A 19,264-nucleotide genomic window follows, 5' to 3' on the forward strand; every position below is an offset into this window, starting at 1 on the left:
GAAAGGAGGGGCAGAGAATTTACAATAGGCTGGCATGATATCTAGTTTTCATATTGTTGCAAAAGCCTGCCGAAACTTCATTGTGACAAAATGCACTGAATAGATCTTACCAATCCATCCTCAAATCACACAACCAGTCTCTTTATTCTAAATTCACTCCGTGCATATAATCAAACACTGTAATCCTAAGGACCACATGTTTCACTTGTTCACATGTTCTTAAGATCTCATCACAACATGCTTTTAATTGTAATATGGCAGCCCGCCATTAATCATTTCATTTTACTTGTCCTGTCCTGTAGAGGTCAGGCTCAGATGCATCTGACCTCTCACTTCAACCTCGACTCATCACTGAAGGGGCTGCTGGCCTTAATTATAAAGGTAATTTTAGATTCTATTTTCACTTTTTTATATTTTTAATTAATTTAAAGCATTTTAATGAGCATCCGAATTTCTTTAACTAATTTGTTTCATTATGTAACTCAATTTCAACTGATTACACTGGACAACAAAGATTTTGCTTCCTGAGTTCTTTTGGGTGAATCTTATTGATTTTGGGCTGAAGTTCATGAAAATCACCATGAAACTTGCCTATCACGCACTGTTTTTTTGTAATTGCCTATACTTTTTATTTCAAGTCATAATTCAAGTCAATTGAAATGTTGCCCACAATGTAAGATGAAAAGTTTTCAGTCTTGTCCGGGCATGCCTCGGCATGCTTAGACAGGGCAGATGCTGCATGGCAGAGCAGATTTTAGAAAGACTATAAAAGCATCATGCACACCCCATCCTGTGCATTGTGTTTACGTGTATATCCATTTGCAATCATGTTGATGCGCATATTGTGTGTACTCATTATAAAAAAGCAATTGTATTTCAGGAGTATTTGTGATGGCAACATGTCTCGCCAATGTTTCAACAACCATCATACTTACAGTTATACCTGTGGTGAGTGTGCACATAAATCTCAATGATGGAGCATGACCCCTCTAGGGTTAATCTGATTTAAAAGTAGTGGAAGTCAAAGTCTGATCTGCTGAGTATTAAAGATTGAAAGTAATAAACTAATATTGAAAATATTGAAGCAATATCAAAGAGTATCTGTTGGATTCTCTTCGAATATATTCTTTCCATGCATTTATTAGAACAATCTGAGAATGTGTCTTTGAAATTAGAAGTGTTTCATATTGATATGCTGAGTGATACAATAAATTTTCACAAAAATGAGTCTTTTTTTCATCCAGTAAGCAGCTAAATTCAATGATAGCTAATGACCCGGGTTGAAACAAATTATTTTCATAATCCTGGCTAACCTTACACTGCTCTTATTTGGGCCCTGAATCTTCTTTACTAATTTCAGTAATCCTTTCAACTGATACAGAGATTGCAGCACGCAAAACAAACTATTTGATGCACCAAATCCATGCAGACCATCAAACACCTATTTACACTAATCCTATCCTAATGCATTTTATTCACGATTCAAATTTGTTTAATATCATTTCCAAAACACAAGTGTAAAGGAGAACAAAACCATTGTTACTTCAGATCCGATGCAGCACAAAACAAAACACCATAAGATTTTTAAAAACACAATAGATATAAATACCTAAGTTAGCTTGTAGACATAGGTAGATTGTATGTCTATAAAGTGATGCTAGGCACAGGAGTGTCTGTACATCAAGTGACTGACAGGAAATTATGACATATTGGTGCTTGGGATGTGGGTCCCCACATACCCATCAATTCCCATTCACTTCACCACACCGACCACACACAAAGGATAATTCTCTCATTGATTTAACTTTTCAAGCTGTACATCCTTGGGACATGAGAGAAAACTCACACTATCACAGAGAAAACAAGTAAACTACACAGAGGGTTGTAAACTCATCCAGCTCCATCATGGGCACTATCATTGAGGACATCTTTAAAAGGTGATGCCAAAACTGAGATAACAGCTTTACCAAAACAGGGATACCAAAACTGTACATAATACACCAAGTACAACTTCGTCAATGACTTATACACTCAGCAGGCACCTTATTAGGTGCACCTGTACACCTGCTCGTATCTAATCAGCCGATCATGTGACAGTAATTTGAAGCATAAAAGCATGCAGACATGATCAGACGTTCGGTTATTCAGACCGATCATCAGAATGGGGAAGAAATATGATCCAAGTAAATTTGACTATGGAATGATTGTTGATGTCAGTCGTGGTGGTTTGAGATATCTCAGAAACTGTTTACCTCCAGGGATTTTCACACACAGTAGTCTCTAAGGTTTACAGAGAATAGTGTGAAAAACCAAAAAAAAAATCCAGTGAGCATCAGTTCTTTGGGCAAAAATGCCTTGTTAGTGAGACGGGTCAGAGGAGAATGGTGAGACAGTTTCAAGCTGACAGGAAGGCAACAGTAACTTAAGTAACCACGTATTACAACATTGGTGTGCAGGAGAGCATCTCTGAACACACAATACATCAAACTTTGAAGTGCAAACATGAGCACAAAAGACCGCGAACATATTATTAGGTACTGGAGGTACTTAATGCGGCCACTGAGTCTATATGTTGATGCACTTAGATTGTTCTACACATGGTAGGAAATAATTTTGTCAGTTTCTAATATTGAAAATAAGGCTTCTAAGAATAATTGCCTCCCATATTTTTTCATAATAATATTATTAAGCTGATACATAAAACTAAGCATTAAAGTTTCATCATCACTGCCTGTTTGTGATAGAAAAGCATAGAATCGTTGATAAGATCCTATAATGTACAGCAAGAGGTGCCTTATGTATTTTTGTAATCTATTTTCTTTTTGTTTAGTGCATTTTCTTTATATGTGACTTGTTGCACTAATTTGCATATGCAATCACTGAGTACTTTGTCTTGACCTATTTTGAGCTGCCTTTAAGTTTATTACTAAGATAATTTAGTTATTTAGTTATTAGCAGCAGAAGGCCACACTGGATTCCACTCCCAGTTGAATGCATTTCAAAATATAAAACTTTAGTAGTAAAAATATTAACCTCTTTTTATGCTTGGGACCTAGATGAATAATATTTAATCTTCCATATTACCCTTATGGACATGTTCCATCTATTTTCCACACTGTAAAATGATTAAAATATTAACTTAAAAGTCATGTGTTTAAAATTAACAGCTTGGTTTGTTTCTGGAGAAAATCTTCTCAGGCACTTGAAAGCATCTTATTCGCTGGATACAAGTCACTTGAAAGCATCTTATTTGCTGGATACAAGTCACTTGAAAGCATCTTATTTGCTGGATACAAGTCACTTGAAAGCATCTTATTCTCTGGATACAAGTCACTGTTCAATTATGCCAGAAGTCAACCAACAGAAAAGATTGTAGGTAAATGTTAGGATCAATAATGAGTTACGCCTCTTTCATACTGACTGCAGATTGCAGGTTATTTTTACAGGCTGTACACAAGAATGCAACAGTACACAATCCCAACAATGGTAATTTTGGAAAACTATAAAAAAAATGCTGAAATAAAAACTGAAAGTACTGAAAATATTCAGCAGGGCGGGCAGCATCTGCAGAGACAGAAACAAGTCAATGATTCACTAAGCTCCCAATCAAATCTGGTGCTTTATGCAACACCCAATACAGAATTGCCTTTCCCATACTGGGCTAAACCTCAAGCTGCTTCAAAAGTCCATCTTGTAGGTATTCTACAAATTCCTTCTCTTGGGATCCAGCACCCTTTTAATTTTCCCAATCTACCTGCATATTGAAATGTCCCCACAGCATTTCTTTTATTACATACTTTCCTATTTCCCATTGAAATTTATATCCCACATCCTGGCTACTGTTTAGAGGCCAAAATAGAACTCACATCATGGTCTTTTTACCCTTTCAGTTTCTTAATTCTACCCACAAGAATTCTACATCTTCTAATCCTATGTCACCTCTTTCTAAGGATTTGATTTGATGTTTTACCAAACTGCCACCCCACCCCCTCTGCCTGCCTGCCTGTCCTTGGATGGCAAGTTCCCTACTATGATTTTCATTCAGCCACATCTCAGTGATGTCCACAATGTCATACCTGCCAATCTCCAACTCTGCTACAAGATCATCTACCCTATACCAAATCATCTACCTTATACCAAATATTCAAATATAACACCTTCCGTCCTGTATTCATCACCCTTTTCAACTTTGCCCCCATATTACAGCTCACTACATCCCACTGATTGTAATGCTGCCCTATCATCTGCCTGCCTTTCCTTGCTGTCTCACTACACAATGCATCGGCTCGTCTACCAACTGCCCCATCCTCAGCCCTACCACTTCGGTTCCCATGCCCCTGACAACTTCGTATAAACCCTTCCCAACAGCTCCAGCAAACCTGCCTGAAATGGCATTAAACAATCTTGAATCTTGGATCTTTCCTCCTTAAAATAATTGATTATTTTAAAACATAGTTCAAAAAATATACTAAGAGATTCTGCAGATGCTGAAAATCCAGAGTAACACACACACAGAATACTGGAGGAATTCAGCAGGTTAGGCAGCATCTATGAAAGGGAATAATCAGTTAACATTTTGGGCCAAGACCCCTCATCAAGACAGGAAAGGAAGGGAAAAGAAGACAGAGTAAGACGGTGGAGAGGAGGGGAAGGAGGGGAAGGAGTACAACCTAGAAGGTGATGGGTGAATCCAGGTGGTTGGAGGGGGATGAAGTGAGAAGCTGGTAGGTGGAAAAGGTAAAGGGCTGAAGAAGAAGGAATCTGATAGGAGAATAGAGTGGACCATGGATGGAAAGGAGGCATATCATGGGACAAATTGTTTTCTAGATGGGAACTTCAGAGTCTATCAACGAGCTTAATTTTGTCACATAAGCCAAGACCTCTATGATATCTACCTGTGACAGGTGTGAGAGATGCAGTAGGAGAGCAAAATCTACCAATCTTGCCCTTGCTAATTTATTTGTAATACTTCATGTCCTTAGCAAATCATGTTGCCCTGCCTTATTTATAACTAATTTCTAATCAAACACTTATAAACTAATATTATGATAATTGTGTCCTGAGATTCAAATCTTTGATTTATAAATCCAAGTAATCTTTTGATATTTAACCACCTTTAAAGAATTGAATATTTATGGTTTTGCTTTTCAGAAATACTCTTTGCATATTAAAATTGACGTAAAAGGCATAATACTTAAAGTACTTGAGAGATAACAATGGCTGCCATGCATATTCCCAATCTAAAGTGACCTGGGAACTTGTTTTATTTGGTAATGGACTAAGTTTTTCAGGATTGGATTGTTTCCCAGATTTAATGCTCCATAAATCCAAATTTCAATGTTGGCAATTTATGTCCTATAATCTGCCTACTGTGGTAGGAATTTGATGCATTTTACAGTCCGTTAATGAACACAGCAGACTGCATCTAGAAATTCACAGGGCCACCATTTTGTTAGCCCAACAGCAGCTGTTGTCTATTTACCAATGTCATAAAACTATGGCAATCAGTGTCTAAAATTGACTAATTACATTACTTAAGCCTGCCTAGGCTTAATTCTTTGATAGTCTACAAATAACATGCTATCTACACCAAGTTACCAATTTGGAAACTCTAGAGAAGAAGATATTAAATTTGGTTGCCCAGTGAAAGGCTTGTTAGCTAACAGACCGATAATGTCGAGCAGCATAAAATACATTCCCTGCCAAACCCAGCCCACCCTGCTTTTGAGCAGCCTAGCCTTGTGTCTATTTCATTACATTTGTTATTTTTAACATAAGAAAATCCATGGAAACCAATTGTAATGGTCATTGAAGCTGTGCATAATTTTCATAGATTGAGAAATTTAGGAGAGATTAATGTTATTTGTCACATGTTCAAAGTGTATTTATTATTAAAGTATGTATACTATATACAGCCTTGGAGTTCGTCTTCTTAAAGGCAGCCACAAAAACAAAGAAACCGAACAGAACACATAAAAAAGACCATCAAAGATCCAGTGTGCGACAAAAAAGAACAAATTGTACAAACAATAAAAAGTAAACTAATAACTAAAGTTTAGGAAACTGAGTCCACAGCCACGTAACTAGTTCATCGTTACAGCCAGTCCAGGAGCCCGTTAGTTGCAGGCCACAGCCTCAGTTCAGCATTAAGCAGGTAAACTTTGTGGAGCTGCAAACTGAACACCGGCCTGTCTCTCACCAACAGCCCTGACACCCCGACCGAAACAACTTGGCCCTGCGCCTTTCATTGGCCAAACTTTGCCAATATTTTGCTTCAGTATTTACTATGGAAAAGGATCTTGGCAATTGTAGAGATGACTTATTGAAAAGCTTGAGCATATAGACATCAAGAAAGAGGACGTGCTGGAGTTTTAGAAACCATCAAGTTGGATCAGTCTCTGGGACCGGACAAGATGTACCCCAGGCTACTGTGGGAAACGAGGGAAGAGATTTCTGAGCCTCTGGCAGTTATCTTTGCATCATTAATGGGGACGGGAGAAGTTCCAGAGGATTGGAGGGTTCCAGATGTTGTTCCCTTATTCAAGAAAGGGAGTAGAGATACCCCAGGAAATTATAGACCATTGAGTCTTACCTCAGTGGATGGTAAGTTAATGGAAAAGATCCTGAGAGGCAGGACTTATGAACGTTTGGAGAGGTATAATATAATTAGGATTAGCCAGTATGGCTTTGTCAAAGGCAGGTCGTGCCTTACGAGCCTAACTGAATTTTTTGAGGATGTGACTAAACACACTGATGAAGGTAGGGCAGTAGATGTAGCGTATATGGATTTCAGCAAGGCACTTGATAAGGTAACCTATGCAAAGCTTCCTAAGAAAGTAAGGAAACATGGTATCCAAGGGGACATTTCTTTGTGGATCCAGAATTGGCTTGCTCACAGAAGGCAAAGAGTGGTTGTAGACAGGTCATATTCTGCATGGAGATTGGTGACAAGTGGTGTGCCTCAGGGATCTGGTCTGGGACCCCTTCTCTTCATGATTTTTATAAATGACCTGGATGAGGAAGTGGAAGGATGGGTTAGTAAATTTGCTGATGACACAAAGGTTGGGGGTGTTGTGGATAGCATGTCGGGCTGTCAGAGGTTACAGTAGGACTTTGATAGGATGCAAAACTGGCTAAGTGACAGATAGAGTTCAACCCAGGTAAGTGTGAGGTGGGTCATTTTGGTAGGTCAAATGTGATGGCAGGATATAGTATTAATGGTAAGACTCTTGGCAGTGTGGAGGATCAGAGGGATCTTGGGGTCCGAGTCCATAGGACACTCAAGGCTGCTACGCAAGTTAACTCTGTGGTTAGGAAAGCATATGGTGCATTGGCCTTCATCAATCATGGGAGTGATTTTAGGAGCCGAGAGGTAATGTTACAGCTATATAGGACCCTGGTCAGACCCCACTTGGAGTACTGTTCTCAGTTCTTTTCACCTCATTACAGGAAGGATGTGGAAACTATAGAAAGGGTGCAGAGGAGATTTACAAGGATGTTGCCTGGATTGGGGAGCATGCCTTACGAGAATAATTTGAGTGAACTCGGCCTTTTCTCCTTGGAGTGACGGAGGATGAGAGGTGGCCTGATAGAGGTGTATAAGATGATGAGGGGCCCTGATCGTGTGGATAGTCAGAGGCTTTTTCCCAGGGCTGAAATGGCTAGCACGAGAAGGCATAGTTTTAGGGTGCTTGGAAGTAGGCACAGAGGAGGTGTCAGGGGTAAGTTTTTTATGCAGGGAGTAGTGAGTGTGTGGAATGGGCTGCCGGCGGTGGTGGTGGAGGCGGAAACGATAAGGTCTTTTAAGAGACTCCTGGATATGTACATAGAGCTTAGAAAAATAGAGGGCCTTGCGTAACCCGAGGTAATTTCTAAAGTAAGTACATGTTCTCCACAGCGTTGAGAGCTGAAGGGCCTGTATTGTGCTGTAGGCTTTCTATGTTTCTATGTTTCTATGTTTCTAAACACTGGCTCTCAGGCCTGAGCATGGCCACCTCGATTCAGCCAGTACCTGCCACACTTCTACAACAGTACTGCTCCTTCAAGGCTCCAATTTATCGAATCCCCTGAAGCACCACAAAAATGCCAGGTCATCCAGGCAGTTCCAATGCACAACTGCGAGAGGGAAGTTACAAACTAGTGATTGCAGTGATCGTTATCCAGAAAAAGTGTGATTTATACGTTTGTAGATTAGTTAGTAGATTTGTTTGCTGCTGGTAAGGCATCACTGTGTCTCACCTATGCCATCTTAAATCGGCACATAGGTATATTGAAACATCCAGCCCAATACAATGTGTTGTATCAGATCAAATCATATCAGAGGGGGCAGCACACTAATGTCACTATGCTTCCACCAGCAACATAGCATGTCCACAACTTACTAGCTGTACCTATTTGGACCAGCCAGAAGAAATCCATGTAGTCACAGGGAAAGCATACAAACTCCTAACAGACAGTGGTTGGAATTGAACCCCAAATGGTGATTGCTGGTGTTCTAAAGTGATTGTGCTAACCACCACGTATTAGATTAGATGTTCTAAATATTTTCTATGAAGCTTTAGTCTCTGTTATTTCCAGTTGTCAAACCACAAAAGCCAAACCTTCCCATGTACACTATTAGTCCCTGTTCCAACAACTCTTCTCCATTTATAATATTTGCCTCTGTTCTTATTATAGGAATTAATGGAGATTGTGGCAGGAATCTGCAGCAGATCGTCAACACATGAAATAGCCAGGGACCAATTAGTGCGTTCATGTCCATGAAGCCACATTCTGCACTTCTGTTAGAAATAAAGAAGGGCATGGAAAATATTCCTTGTGTGGCTCTCAGACTTCAAAAACAGTGTTTCAAAATTTTTAATTCTAAAACCTTAGACAGGACACAGATTCAAGGTCTTGAAGTCTAGTAAGGGCTGATGCCTATAGACTAAAACCGCTTTCTCATGGAACCATAACCCATTGCACATGACAATAAAATATAGGAGGTGACAAGTTGCTTCACTAGAACAAACACCAGAAATCTAAATGACAGAAATTTCCTGCCAGTAACAAAAGACTGTGTTATTATGTGTGAACTGCAGATCCCTGTGTGCAATGCGAGCTGTTCGCCCCAGAATGGTGACATAGAGTTGCTATTTGCATGCACTCCGGTCAAGCTGAAGACATGAGCTGGTTGCACACACCCATATGAAGCTCTAAAGAAATATGTGTTAGCTTTACTCATGTTAACTTTGTCTTTTATGAAGAACAAACATAACAGAGTGTCAGAAGTCGGTGTGAGGACTAAACACGGAGAGTAAATGTACTGCGAGCGATTAAGAAAGAGACGCTAAGTTCTGACAGGGATAGCAAGTTGTATCCTGAAGTTGCCATTGTTCACTAGAGAGTAAGGTGATGAATGGCGAAAACCCCTATTATGGATAACCTGAGTCCTCCCACACCTATGCACTCTACCAGCAATCTAACTGGTAACACAGAACGCTTCAAATGGAGATTCAATATTTACTAAACCGCAAGTAGAGCTGGAGGCACAGCTGAAAAATTGAAAGCAGAGAAACATAGAAACATAGAAAATCTACAACACAATACAGGCCCTTTGGCCCACAAAGCTATACCGAACATGCTCTTACCTTAGAAATTACCTAGTGTTATCTAGGTTGAACTCCATCTGCCACTTCTCAGCCCAGTTTTGCATCCTATCAATGTCCCGCTGTAACCTCCGACAGTCCTCCACACTTTCCGCAACATCCTCAACCTTTGTGTCATCAGCAAATTTACTAACCCATCCCTCCACTTCCTCATCCAGGTCATTTATAAAAATCGTGAAGAGTAGGGGTCCCAGAACAGATCCCTGAGGCACACCACTGGTCACCAACCTCCATGTAGAATATGACCTATCTACAACCACTCTTTGCCTTCTGTGGGCAAGCCAGTTCTGGATCCACAAAAGAATGTCCCCTTGGATCCCATGCCTCCTTACTATCTCAATAAGCCTTGCATGGGGTAACTTATCAAATGCCTTGCTGAAATCCATATACACTACATCTACAGCTCTACCTTCATCAATGTGTTTAGTCACATCCTCAAAAAATTCAATCAGGCTCGTAAGGCACGACCTGCCTTTGACAAAGCCATACTGACTAATCCTAATTATATTATGCCTTTCCAAATGTTCATAAATCCTGCCTCTCAGGATCTTTTCCATCATCTTACCATCCACTGAAGTAAGACTCACTGGTCTATAATTTCCTGGGGTATCTCTACTCCTTTTCTTGAATAAGGAAACAACATCTGCAACCCTTCAATCCTCTGGAACCTCTCCTGTCCCCATTGATGATGCAAAGATAATTGCCAGAGGCTCAGCAATCTCCTCCCTCATTTCCCACAGTAGCCTGGGGTACATCTTGTCCGGTCCCAGAGACTGATCCAACTTGATGGTTTCCAGAACTCCAGCACATCCTCTTTCTTGATGTCTATACACTCAAGCTTTTCAATCTGCTGTAAGTCATCCCTACAATCACCAAGATCCTTTTCCGCAGTAAATACTGAAGCAAAGTATTCATTAAGTACATCTGCTATCTCCTCCAGTTCAAAATACACTTTTCCACTGTCACACTTGATTAGTCCTATTCTCTCACATCTCATCCTCTTCCTCTGCACACACTTGTAGAATGTCTTGGGGTTTTCCTTAATCCTGTCCACCAAGGCCTTCTCATGGTCCCTTCTGGCTCTCCTAATTTCATTCTTAAGCTCCTTCCTGCTAGCCTTATAATCTTCTAGATCTCTGTCATTACCTTGTTTTTTGAACCTTTCGTAAGTTTTTCTTTTCTTCTTGACCAGATTCACAACAGCCTTTGTACACCACGATTCCTGTACCCTACCATCCTTCCCGTCTCATTAGAACGTACCTATGCAGAACACCACTCAAATATCCCCTGAATATTTGCCACATTTCTTCTGTACATTTCCCTGAGAACATCTGTTCTCAATTTATGCTTCCAAGTTCCTGCCTGATAGCCTCATACAGTATTTCTCCTTACTCCAATTAAACGCTTTCCTAACTTGTCTGTTCCTATCCTTCCCCAATGTTGTGGTAAAGCAGATAGAATTGTGATCACTATCTCCAAAATGCTCTTCCACTGAGAGATCTGACACCTGACCAGGTTCATTTCCCAATACCAGATCAAGTACAGCCTCTCCTCTTGTAGGCTTATCTACATATTGTGTCAGGAAACATTCTTGAACACACCTAACAAACTCCACTCCATCTAAACCCCTCACTCTAGGGAGATGCCAATCGATATTTAGGAAATTAAAATCTCCCACCACAACAGCCCTTTTATTATTACACCTTTCAAGAATCTGTCTCTCTGTCTGCTCCTCGATGTTTCTGTTACTAATAGATGGTCTATAATAAACACCTAGTAGAGTTATTGACCCCTTCCTGTTCCTAACTTCCACCCACAGAGACTCCGTAGACAATCCCTCCATGACTTCCTTCTTTTCTGCAGCCGTGACACTATCTCTGATCAACAGTGTCACATGCCCCATCTCTTTTGCCTCCCTCCCTGTCCTTTCTGAAACATCTAAAGCCTGGCACTCGAAGTAACTATTCCTGCCCGAGCCATCCAAGTCTCTGTAATGGCCACAACATCATAGCTCCAAGTACTGATCCACCCTGTAAGCTCATCCACTTTGTTCATAATACTCCTTGCATTAAAATAGACACATCTCAAACCATCGGTCTGAGTGCGTCCCTTCTCTATCATCTGCCTATCCTCCCTCACACACTGTCTCCAATCTTTCTCTATTTGCGAGCCAACCGCCTCCTCTTCCGACTCTTCAATTTGGTTGCCACCCTCCATCAATTCTAGTTTAAACTCTCCCCAGTAGCCTTAGCAAACCTCCTTGCCAGCATATTGGTCCCCCTGAGATTCAAGTGCAACCCATCCTTTTTGTACAGGTCACTCCTGCCCCAAAAGTGGTCCCACTTATCCAGAAATCTGAATCCCTGCCTCCTGCTCCAATCCCTCAGCCACGCATTTATCCTCCACCTCACTCTATTCCTACACTCATTGTCACGTGGCACAGACAGTAATCCTGAGATTACTACCTTTATGGTCCTGCTTCTCAACTTCCTTCCTAACTCCCTGTCGTCTGTTTTCAGGACCTCCTCCATTTTCCTACTTACGTCGTTGGTACCAATATGTACCACAACCTCTAGCTGTTCTCCTTCCCACTTCAAGATATCTTGGACACAATCAAAAACTTCCCGGGCCCTGGCTCCTGGGAGGCAAACTACTATCTGTCTGACCCCCTAACTATAGAGTCCCCTATCACTGCTGCAATCTCTTCTTTTCCCTACCCTTCTGAGTGACAGGGCCAGACTCTGTGCCAGAGGCACGGCCACTGTTGCTTCCTCCAGGTAGGCCATCCCTTCCAACAGTACTCAAGCAGGAGTACTTATTGTTAAGGGGAACAGCCACAAGGATACTCTCTAGCATCCGACTCTTGCCCTTTCTTCTCCTGACTGTTACCCACTTATCTGTGAAAGCATCTGTCTTCCTACACATAATTGGCGAAGATGTCTTGGACATCCACAATAGTTTTCAAATTGATAGACAGCCTTTAGGTTGGAGAATCTGATGACAAAAGATGACGAGTATTTTACCCCAAGTAAAAACATCACATTTCAGAGGTACAAGCTCTTTTCCTGTGACCAGAAACAGGGTGTTAGCTTTGACCAATACTTCATGAACTTCACATCCTGAGTTAGTCCTGTGAATTTGGAGATTTGAGAGACTCACTAGTTAGAGACAAATTAACTTGTGGAATCCCAAATAATAGTCTCCGAGAAAATTTGCACTGTGAAAAAGATTTAACACTAGAAAAGGCCCGTGGATACCTGCAGGGCAGCGGAGACCACACGGACACAAGCTAAGGAACTGCACAGGACAGAAACAACAGTACATGCTGCGAAAGTAGACATTTCCAAAAGTGAGAAACAGCAAAGCAAACAGGTAGGCTCAAACAGTAAATGCAGCAAATGTGGAGGGAGGCACATCCCAAAGATTTGTCCTACTTATGAATAATTGTGGAAAGATGAAACATTTGCAAAGTGTTGTAAAATGGGGGCTACCAAGAGAAAGATCCACGTGGTTGCTGAGGAAATGGAGGAAATCTTTGTAGATTCTCCACAGACTGCTGGCACTTGTAAAACAGAATTGATTGCTCCAGTGACTGTGAATGAGACAGTAATTCCACTCAAGCTTGGTACCAGAGCCCAAGTGAATCTGTTAACTGTAGATGATTACAATACTCTTAAAATAAAGAGTAAGATTTACCCAGTTAAGTTAAAAGTGACAGGCTATACCAAAGAAGACATTTCAGTTAAACAGGGCTGTATGGTGACTTTCAAGCACAAGGGGGAGCATCTGAAGGCAGAACTACTTATTGTAATAAAGAGAGTACAGACAATATTAGGTCTGAGTGCGTGTGAAAAGCTCAACCTGGTGAAAAGAGTTTTCATAGTGGCTTCACAGACCAAAGCTGACCACACATCACTCATAGAACAGTACGCAGATGTCACTGGGGGCTCAGGTGCTTACCTGGTGTACACAAAATTCATGTAGATGAGGCAATAGCTCCTGTTGTCCATTCATGCAGGAAAGTTCCATTTGCACTTAGAGACAAAGTGAAGCAAGAACCAGCACGCATGGAACGGATAAATGTCATACAGAAAATTGAAGAACCAACAGACTAGGTGAGCTCACTGGTCATTGTGCAAAAGAAAAATGGAGCTCTACAGATCTGTCTATACCCAAGAGGTCTCAATAAAGCCATTTTAAATGGCCAGGATGGGAGGAGATCACGTCCCGGTTTATGAGGATAGTGTTTATTTTTTCCTTAAAGAGGGAAGATGTGTTCTTATGTGTGTACATAATAAAGAAATGTGGTTCCCAGTATGCAGTGTGGGTGGTTCACCCCGGAACATTGATGGGCTCCTTGCATGCACTCATGTCACTCTGAAGTCAGGAGCTGGTCGCATGCGCTCATGTGGAGTTAGAGCCATTTCTGTTAATAAATATGTCTTAGTTTTACTGACACTTAAGTTTTTCTTTTATCAAGAACAAACATCACAAAGAACAGAGTCATGTTATTCCCACAAATTTCTCACGAAGGATGTGCGGATAATAGCTTTTCCTTTCAAGAAGAAGCAAAATCATATGTAGACATCAGCAAAATGCAATGGATTAGGAATAAAACCTGCATTCCAGACCATTAAAAGAGAATCTGCACTGACTCTGCTTTGTTAATCGCAGTGACTTGAGTCACACATGAGAGTTTGCTCCTACTAATTGCTGAATTGTTTACTGCAGTGATGAATAGACATATTCTGTGTGATCGTAAAGAGCACACTGTCAATTAAAAGAATATCTCCTGGGAAGATAAGGTGGAAATGTCAAAAGCTGTGGCCTAGAAATTCTATCACCCATTGCAGTACTTATACGTGCACAGTACTATTTTGTCGCAATAGGCTACACAAGCCTTGTCTGTTTGTCCCTCCCGGCACTTGTCCCTGCAAGTGGCCAAAATGCTGCGTCTGGCCATTCATTTCCTCCCTCAGCTCCATTCAGGGCCCTAAACAGTCCTTCCAGGTGAGGCAACACTTCACCTGCAAATCTGCTGGGGTCATCAGTTTTGTCCAGTGCTCCTGATGTGACCTCCACTACAATGGTGAAACCCGTCATAAATTGGCGGGGGGGGGGGGTGCTTCATCAAGCACCTCTGCTCCATTCACCAAAAAGTGAAATTTCCAGATGGTCCAACATGTTAATCCTGATTCCCATTCCCATCTGCTGCCCTAAACGCTGATGGGATAACAGGCATTTGATGATTTAATGGTCCCGTTCCCCTTCCAACATGTCGGTCCATGGCCTCCTCTTGTGCCATGATGAGGCCACCTCAATGTGGAGGAGCAACACCTTATTGTCTGTCTGAGTAGCCTCCAACCGGATGACATGAATATCGATTTCTCCTTCCAGTAAAACAAAGTTTCCCTCCCCCACCTCTCTTCTTCGATTCCCCATTCTGGCCTCTTACTTCTTCTCTCCTGCTATGACACCTCCCCCATTCCTTTCTAGTCCTGAAGAAGAGTCTTGGCCCAAAACATTGACTCTTTATTCCTTTCCATAGATGCAGCCTGACCTGTTGAGTTCCTCCAGCATTTTGTGTAAGTAGATTGCTAACTGAAAGTCATTGTTCATTGTGAAGGGAATAATGTACAAACATTGGGAAGTCATGCTTCCCATTGTTGAGACCACATCTGGATTATGATCTTTTTATTTAAGGAAGGATGTTAATGAATTCAAAATACAAGAGATTCTGCAGTTGCTGGAAATCTTGAGCAATACACGGGTAGTGTAACAGTTAGTGCAATTGCTGATCAGGGTTCGATTCCTGCCACTGTCTGCAGGGAGCTTATACTTTCTCCCCGTGACTGCATGGGTTTCCTCCAGGTGTTACAGGTTCCTCCCATATTCCGAAGTTGTATGGTTAGGGTTAGTGAGCAGTGGCCGTGACATAGAGTCATAGAGCCACAGAACACTACAGCACAGAAACAGGCCCTTCAGCCCATCTAGTTTGTGCCAAATTATTAATCTGTCGAGTCTCATTGACCTGTGGCTGGACTATAGCCGTCCATACTTCTCCCATACATGTACCTATCCAAATTTCCCTTCAATGTTGAAATCGAATTTTCATCCATCACTTCTTCTGGCAGCTCATTTCGCATCCTCACCACCCTCTGAATGAAAATGTTCCCCTTCATGTTCCCCTTAAACATTTCACCTATCACTCCTAACCCAGAACCTTTACTTCTCGTCTCTCACAACTTCAGTGGAAAAAGCCTGCATCTGTTTGCCCTGTCTCTACACCTCAATTTTATATACCTTCAGGTTCAAGTTTGAGTGAAAGTTTATTGTATATACGACCAAGTGAAACAACCATAAATCACACATAACACATAAACCAAGTTATTAATCTATGAATGAGTTAATAAACTATAATTCAAATGCATGTAGTAAGACATAGCACAGATAAACAGTAAAAACAGGTGAGACTTGTGGTTATGGAACAATCTCAGGTTCTGGGGTCTCCTTCATGGTGGTTGCAGGAGTTGACGGTTGGACTGCAGGAAATGGTTCTGACAGCTTTCTTCCAAAACAATTGACTCTGCTCTCCTCAACTGATCAAAGTGTTGGCTCCTCGTGATGTCAGACACAATCTCCACTGTGTAGGAAAGAGGTCCAGTTCAGACCGTAATCTTTCCAAGTGCCCACTTTTGATCACTTCTGTAGTCCCTCAGCAACACTGCTTATCCAGGAGTGAAACACCGAATCTCCTTGTTTGAGGTGATTGGGTTTGAGGAGATCCTACCATGTGCACAAGGAATGACCCAGGAAAGCTTAGTTTGTGAGTTGTTGGTTGTGGAGTGTGCTGCATTGTGATATACAAGGAGGAAATTGGCGAGCTTCTGGTTCAGTGTCAGTGTTGTGTGTTCTGCTGACATTGCTTCCAGTGCATGCTTCAGACTCTGGGCAAACTTTTTCACCAAGCCAAAGGGTGGTATGGTGCAGATGTAACATGTCTTATTCTACAACAAACTGTGGTCCATTATCACTGACTAAGTATTCTGGAAAGCCAGTCCTCGAGAAGAGGCTTTGCAACATGTCAGTGGTGTGCTAGGTTACGGTGGCAGCCACCGGGAACACCTCTGGCTACTTTGTAGCTGCATGCATGACTACCAAGAAATTTACACCGATGAATAATGTGGCAAAATCGATATGAATCCTCTGCCAGGGCAATGCAGGCCATTGGCAGCGATGGAGAGGTGTTGCTCTTGGCACCTTCTGTTTATGTTGGCATATTGAACAGTGCACGGTAAATTGCCTGATCTACTGATCTATCCCAGGCCATCAAACAAAGCTAAGGCGACTTTGCTGAAGTGGTTTCTTCCAGAAGTTTTGCCAAGATATCCTCTATCCTGGGCAGAGAGTATTGATCTACTTTCAGTACTGGGTTGATGGTGACCTTAAAATCATCACAGATTCTGACAGACCCATCTTCCTTGGCTAATAGGACCACATGGGTTTCACTCAACCTGGAAAGAAAGAATTCCATCAGTCTCCATGTGATATAACTCACTGGCTACTTTATCACAGACGGTATAAGGAACCAAAAGGGCTTTGGATGAGGCATTTTCATTTAACACTATCTTATCCTTCATACATTTATATTTTCCAATGCCATCCTTAAACACGCTGTGACATCAGATAGTATCTTTCTTAATTCACTTCCAGTTGGTTCTGTTTCGGGGAATGTGGCATACCAATGGTGGATAGATCGCCAATCAAGCTGTAGTTGTCTCAGCCAACCACACCCCACAATGCTGGCCCTCCTGTTTTTACCACATACAAGCCTAATGTGGCTTTTTGGTTGCTGTATTTTATTGCTGCGAATATCCTTCCCACAGGAGTTACTTTTTCTCCAGTATAATTTCTTACTTGGATATCTGCAGGCTTCAATTCAGAATACTTGAAATATCATTCAGGCTCATTTTGTTGTATGACTGAACAGCCGAGCCGGTGTCCAATTCCATTTTAATTAATTTGCCGTTGACTTGTAGCGTGAACCATATTGCCTGTCTCCTGATATTTTTCCCATTGTAAATCTCAAGGCTACCCAGTCCTGAGTCATTCTCATCATTATCAAATTCTTCATCAACAGGAACTTGACTTTTTGTCTATATCTCTTCCCTGTGCAGACTATTTATTTTTGTCTGACTGACATGCTCTTCGTATGTGTCCTGCTTTGTTTGCATTTAAACCTATATTGGTCTGGTGTACGTGAGCTACTGCCATAATGGTAAGACAGATTGTCCAGACAGGCAGGATTCTGTTTAGACATTGTAATCTCCTGCCTTTTCTCTCTAACTTTTGACACCCGTACTAATCAAGAACCTATGTACCTCCGCTTTGATTACTTGGCCTCCACAAATGCCTGTGGCAATGAATTCCACAGAGTCACTCTCTGGCTAAAGAAATTCCTCCTCATCTCTGTCCTAAAGGGACATCCTTCTATTCTTAGGCTGTGCCCCTGATTATAGACTCCCCCACTATAGGAAACATTCTCTCCATGTCCACTCTATCTGGGCCTTTCAATATTCGATAGGTTTCAATAAGATCCCCCACCAGTGAGTACGGGCCTGTGCAGCTGGGCAAGGGATAGAGTCAGAAATGTGTCCTTAGCTGCTTTCCCCTAGGAAGCCGTCGCCTCTCTAACAATACCCAACATAGGACGTATGTTTGAGAGGGGAATGGCGACAGGGGTCTTGTGAACCTGTCTTCTTGCACCTCTGCTTTCACTTCCCTGCCTGTGCAGCACATAGTTTCAGGCTGACCAGCACACTAAACATTCATGACGTCCTCAGCGGATGCTTCCGAGTGAATCCATCCTCCATATGAGAGGATCAAGTACTCCTGCCAGTTGATCCCTGAATTACCTCAGTACTCAAAATTAAAGGAGTAACTAATTAAACTGGGGGATAAATTCCACTGTAAGCACAATCTGAAGATATTACTTTTACTTAATTGAAGAATTAAAGGTGCCCAAAGAAAGGTAGAAATACCCACTTTTTTCCAATCACCTCCCTCACCAAAGCCCTTGCTCTGGAATTGCTTTGCTCAGCTGTGCAAAACCACACTGCGTCACACACAATATGTTGTAAGGAATCTGACTGGCATCAGATTTCTCACAACGTGCTATCTCATATTCCACAAATTCTTCAAAAGGGATTACTTTGATTTCTTGCCTGAAGGATTTCTAGCCGGTTTATGACACAACTATCCTCCGCTGTGACTATGCATTCTAAGTTGTTCGTGTTTCTGAGTGCTTGTAACTATAGGAGGATGATACCCCATCCCCAGAAACTTCCAGTTACACTTTCAGAGACCAGATCAAGAATGCAAATTTAAGCTGTCAGCCACACCTCACATTTCACAGTTCAGGTGGTTGCAACTAAATTCTCCTTAAAGCACATGTGTTAGTTTCAGAACATGCACATAGGCAATCTGTAAAAGGGACTGGCAAATTGAGGGACTCACACTGTATTGGATAACAATGCAGATGCTCAGCACACCTTCTGCACTCTTCCATAGCTGCTTGACTTGGTGAGCTTCTTCAGCATTTTATGTGTGCTGCTCTA

The sequence above is a fragment of the Mobula birostris genome, chromosome 1 (genome assembly GCF_030028105.1).
Source record: "Mobula birostris isolate sMobBir1 chromosome 1, sMobBir1.hap1, whole genome shotgun sequence".
NCBI lineage: Eukaryota > Metazoa > Chordata > Chondrichthyes > Myliobatiformes > Myliobatidae > Mobula > Mobula birostris.